Here is a 6,157-nt window from a genome sequence, read left to right as displayed (position 1 = left end):
AACCTTGTTTTGTTTTGTGAACCTCTGGCTCCGACCCATTCTCTGGCTTGCGACCAGCCAAAGCTGGGCACCGAACGCCCAAAAACCTCTTGTCACTTGGTAGCTGGTCTCCGCTGAGTTTGCCACGCTGAGTCGAGGGCATCTCCTTCGAGTCCGAGACCGCTACCCCCACACGCTCTAAGGGCGTCTGGGAGCTTCCCACTTAAACGTGCGCGAAGTGAGGGTGACACTGATCAATTTATGTTGCTGGGGCTATTTACTCTCTGAAGGAGCCGCATGATGGACGGCCACGCCGAATCACCACGGTCATCGAAATCTGTGTTTCGTGAACAATGCGCTTTGGTGCGGGGAGTATATGCTGCCCTGCAAGAGCCGCCTAGCTTGCGCCCCTATATGGATGCTTGTGTCTGCCTCCCAGACTGTTGATGTTCTGGAAGGTGGGGTAATCCGAGGTTATGGCGGCCTGATGTTTAGTGGCCTAAGAGTGCTTAATATTTCTCTTCAGCACTATTTCCATAACAATAAACAAAAGAGTTTCGCGATAGCCTAGTGGTCTCGCTCACCGGCCCTTAAAGGACATCTAATCGCGCAGCCGTGGGTTCGACTCCCCGTCACGGATATTGATTCAATTTCTTTTTCTCCTTTTCATGATTAGACCTCTAACTCAGCTGAAGGTCAAATTTACACTGTCCGCAATTGATGCCCGAGGCCCCGTAGTGAAGCTTTCGCTTCAAAACGTTTTCTGGTGCAGTGCAGCGCGCATGAATGTCTTACAGAATACTGGGCTTTAGCAACTGCGTAAATTTATTCATGCTTGGCTGTTATTTAACATGCATGTACGTGTGTATTTCCATCACAGGCCATGATTCACTCAGTGTTTTTGTTGTTTATTTCCAGAAGGACCGGTACACAGCATACTGTGTTTGTTTAATGGCTCTGGCGGCGCCTAGGAAAAAAAAAACATCGCTTCAACTTGCGAGCCTTTGTTGTAGCGAAGATAAGGGCATCATTTCCGGCAGACACATCGACAGCGTTTCGATAATCTAAATATTGTGAGGCAAGTACAGTCGATTTCTCAGGTCCTCGTAGTGTGGGCAATATTCCGTGCTCCTAAAGGTAAGAGCAGATGAACGTGGTTCTCCTGAACTCTTGGATGAGTGGGTAGCTGTTTATTGTAACTATTTAAAGGTGCCAAAGCAACTCACCTGTGGAGAAGAAACGTAAAGGCTAACAAGGGTGTGCAGCTTTAGTTTGTAACAACGCAGCGAGCTATGGAAAGAAAAACGATACGTTAAGAGACCGGAAGCAGGCGAAGTGGGTGAGGGAACAAACGCAGGTTAAGGACGTCCTAGTCGAAATCAAGTGGAAAAACTGGGCTTGGGAAGCGCATATAATGCGAAGGCAAGAAAACCGCCAGTACTTAAGGGAAATGGAGTGGATTCCAAGAGAAGGCAAGCCCAGCAGGGGACGGCAGAAAGTTAGGCGGGCGGATGAGATTAAGAAGTCGGCGGCGATATGGTGGCTGCAAATTGCAAAGGACCCGGTTAATTGGAGAGACATGGGAGAGACTTTTGCCCTGCAGTGAGCGCAGTCAGGCCTATGATGATGATGATGACAGTGGCGGAGCTGGCGAGGGTGCACTGGTGCACCTCTGCTTGGCGAGTAACGTGGTTTGCCTGGGCTCCGGGGCGTGAAGGTCACACGCGCATCAATATTCACCTTTAGAGACTTGTGGCAACAGAGCTTTCGCTCTAAAACAGTAAGAAGGCACTAAGACTTCTTTCGTGCTGTGAAGGCGAAACCTTTAGTGTGCCATCGCTGAATCGAAAGGTGCGAGTGAAACACTCTGTTCGAAAAGCTGTCGCAAGGTGGGCTATATTCAAGAAATACTGTACCTTCACCCGAAACGGTGTACAGTGTTTAGGTGCCAAGAGGCAGGGGCAAGTGTGCTGGGCAGGAGAATGGGATATGAGCCTAGTCGGCTCTTGGGCTGTCAAGTAGCGGCAGGCCGGCGAGTACGCTCCGCGATGGAGGAAGGCAAAACGTGCGGGGGTGAAAAAGGTGTTGGCCTGAAGGTGGCGCCACAAGCTTTGGTGGTGCTGAGAAAGGAATTTGGGCGGAGGGAGCAAAGTGAGACGAGAAAAGCCAAAGAGTAAAGTAATATCATGCTACGTGAGAAGTGCGTCGAGCAGGTGGCCGAAATTTCCGGAGCCCTCCACTACGGCGTCTCTCATAGCCTTAGTCGCTTTGAGACGTTAAACCCCATAAACCAAACCAAACCAAACCGTATTCATTCCCAGCGGGGGTGTGCTTGCTCGGTCGGTCGGTGAAGACCACAGGCTCGGAGTCGCTGAAAATATATTCCCCGGAGGTCTGCGTGATGGCAAGGGCAATAGCTGCCTCCTCGGCGTCTAGAGGGGCGGAAGTGTAGACTGAGGAAGTATGAGTGGGTTGGAAAGAGTTGACAGTACTGCAATGGCGTGGGCTGAATAGCGGCTGTAAGGGGCGGCATCCACATAAGAAACGCCAGGTTTTCGACCGTACTGACGCCAAAGGGCAGAGGCTCGCGCTTCTCTGCGGCAGGGGTTGCGTTCAGGATGCATATTAGGGAGGGAATGAACGGTTAGAAGGGGTGGCTAGTGAGATGGGAGGAGGGAAAGAGGGGCAGGGTGGAGAGAAGTGCGCGATCCGGATGCGTGCGGGAGAGGAGGAGCTGGGCTGTACGATGGGCCTCCGGCAGCTCCGTAAGAGTTGTGGACGCCCATGGACAACAGCCGAGCCGTCGAGGTTGATGTGGGAAGGAATAGGGCTGACTTATACTCCTGGCGAATGAAGCTGTTGCGTTCGTTATCCTCGGTGCGAAAAAGGAAGGGATAAGGAAGAGAATAGGTTAAGCGGGCTTGGAACAAAGGCATGGACCAAGCGGCGGAGGTCGTGTTCGTGCATGCCGTTATGGCGGTTGGCAATGCGGCGTGTGAGGCAGATGGTATGGTGTATTGTGTTTGTGAGTCGAGTGATGAGGGTGGTGCGTTTGCGAATAGACGGAAGAAATACCGTGTTCTGCAACTTTATCGGCACAGGTTTGAAAAATTCTCCCGCCACAACCGTTGGCTCGTTTGTGGTGAAACCGCGCACAAAGCTTCCTTATTGTTGTCCGTTTTAAGGCATAGTAAGTATAAAAGTGGTACTTACTAGGTTTGGTCACGCGAGATGCGAAACAAGAAGCACCCGTGTTGAGATCGAGCCGCCGTCATCGAATTTCGGCCGAAAGATACTTGTGGCGTCATCTGGCATCGCTGAAGGAAAGCGCCGCGAAAGCAGACGGCAGAAATACGACGAGACAATGGAGAACATATCTTTTATTGGTAAATCACCGTCAAGTCATTTAATTTGTTTACGATAGTTTTCAAAATGCGTTGGCCGAAAAGTATTTCACGCGCTTAAGCAGACGACATGGTCCGAACGACGCATTCAAAGCAAGCCGCCGCGCTCGTTGCAGCGCTCGCCTCGGCGCTTTCCTTCAGCGATGCCAGATGGCGCCACAAGTATCTTTCGGCAGAAATTCGATGACGGCGGCTCGATCTCAACACGGGTGCTTCTTGTTTCGCATCTCGCGTGACCAAACCTAGTAAGTACCACTTTTATACTTACTATGCCTTAAAACGGACAACAATAAGGAAGCTTTGTGCGCAGTTTCGCCACAAACGAGCCAACGGTTGTGGCGGGAGAATTTTTCAAACCTGTGCCGATAAAGTTGCAGAACACGGTAGTCCAAGGATGAGGAGGGTAGAGACAAAAGGAATGGGTGTGCCGTCCAGGTAGACGGTGGGAAGAGAAGGCGACGTGGGGGCCACCCCCGAGGCATAAGGAGCCAAAGCTCCGATTGGGACAGAGAGCAGCTCAATCCGATGGCCCGAGCGTCAGTCACCACAGCGTCCATGCCGGCCTGGAGAGCGGTCACCATATCGCCAAGATTGCCGGTGGTCACCCAGAGGTTCATGTCAACGGCGTAGAAAGCATGAGATAGAGAGGGAATAGTGCGCAGAGCACGTGCCAGCGGGAACAGAGTTATGTTGGAAAGGAGCGGGGACAAAACAACCTTGGGGGTACCCCTGTTGCCAAGAGAGAAAGAATTAGAAGAAAGTGGGCCGTAGGAAATATCGGCTGTGCGGAGGGCGAGGACAGCGGTGATATAAGCATGGACACGGAGTCCCACATGGAGGGAGGAGAGAGCGTCCAAATGGCTGTGTGATGTACATTGTCGAATGATTTGGTAAGGTCGAGTGCCAGGATAGCTCTAGTGCGTTTGGGGTGGGAGGGGGGTAGGACATCCTCGGAAATTTGGAGCATGACATCCTAGGCGGACAACTCGGGACGAAAGCCAAACATGGACTCTGGAAACATGTCGTTGTCATCCAAACAAGTCTTCACGCGGGCCTGGACGACGTGCTCGAACAGCTTACCGAGAGACGATGTGACAGAGATGGGGCGGAGGTGTTCTAGTGCGATAGGTTTGCCGGGTTTGGGGATGAAACAGACACGTGCATGGGTCCACGAGGAGCGAAGAGTGTCAGCTTGCCAATGTGTATTGATAAGGTTATTAAGGGATTCGATAGAGCGGGCATCTAGGTTTCGGAGTGCTTTGTTGCCCAGAAACACAATCGCCCCGTGCACCTTCGTTTGGCCCAGCTGGCGTCGGATATGGAGGAGCACTGCTCCTCTCTTCTTCGGCAACAGTGGGGCCAGACCTGCGATCGCATGGCCGGCAATCTGGCCCACCGCGCTGCTAGACCCTACGCACACCAAAACCTCCAGCGCAACGATATTTCTCACCTCCTTCACTCCTCCCCGCTCTCCGACCCTCTCTTCCTTGCGGCCCTCAAGAACCGCTACCTCTGCACTGACCCCCCTACTCCTCTTCCCACCTATTCCGGCTCTCTCAAACCCGATCTTGGTGATGACATCTCCCTGGGCGAGGTTCGTGCGGCGCTACTCAAGCTCCGCCCCACCTCGGCCTCGGGGGCTGACCGCATCACTAACAATGCTGGTTTGGTTTGGTTGGTTTATGGGGTTTAACGTCCCAAAGCGACTAAGGCTATGAGAGACGCCGTAGTGAAGGGCTCCGGAAATTTCGACCGCCTGGGGTTCTTTAACGTGCACTGACATCGCACAGTACACGGGCCTCGAATTTCTCCTCCAAAGAAATTCAGGTTCGATCCCGGCCGCGGCGGCTGAATTTCTTTGGAGGCGAAATTCGAGGCCCGTGTACTGTGCGATGTCAGTGCACGTTAAAGAACCCCAGGTGGTCGAAATTTCCGGAGTCCTTCACTACGGCGTCTCTCATAGCCTTAGTCGCTTTGGGACGTTAAACCCCATAAACCAACCAAACCAAACCAGCTTTGTTAGTGATGCGGTCAGCCCCCGAGGCCGAGGTGGGGCGGAACTTGAGTAGCGCCGCACGAGCCTCGCCCAGCGAGATGTCATCACCAAGATCGGGGTTGAGAGAGCCGGAATAGGTGGGAAGAGGAGTAGGGGGGTCAGTGCAGAGGTAGCGGTTTTTGAGGGCCGCAAGGAAGAGAGAGTCGGAGAGCGGGGAGGAGTGAAGGAGGTGAGAAATATCGTTGCGCTGGAGGTTTTGGTGTGCGTAGGGTCTAGCAGCGCGGTGGGCCAGGTTGCCGGCCATGCGATCGCAGGTCTAGCCCCACTGTTGCCGAAGAAGAGAGGAGCAGTGCTCCTCCATATCCGACGCCAGCTGGGCCAAACGAAGGTGCACGGGGCGATTGTGTTTCTGGGCCTGCCAGCTGTGGTGGAAAGCGTGATAAGCTTCCCAAAGGTGCAATAGACGGCTGTCTGCCGTGGTGGAGCGTGGTGCTGAAGGCAGTGTGAATGTGGCAGTGCAGACGTCTGCCAATAGGGTCTCAGCCCAGGCCGAGAGATCGGTGATAGGAGCAGAAGAGGAAGAAGAGATACGAGCGGAGAGGAAGCGGTCCCAGTCAACAATCTGGGTCAGACGAGCAGAGGAATGAGCAAGAGAGGGGAAAGGGAAAATGGTACAGAGGGCGTAGTGATCGCTACCAAGGAAGACCCCTGTATTAATTCATGTGGGATCGGGACATATTTTTGGCGAGGGTAAGGTCGGGATTGGTGTCTTGTTGGA

The sequence above is a fragment of the Amblyomma mixtum genome, chromosome 1, assembly GCF_055824585.1.
Source record: "Amblyomma mixtum isolate Tamu chromosome 1, ASM5582458v1, whole genome shotgun sequence".
Classification (NCBI taxonomy): Eukaryota; Metazoa; Arthropoda; class Arachnida; order Ixodida; family Ixodidae; genus Amblyomma; species Amblyomma mixtum.
This window is presented reverse-complemented; position numbering follows the sequence as displayed.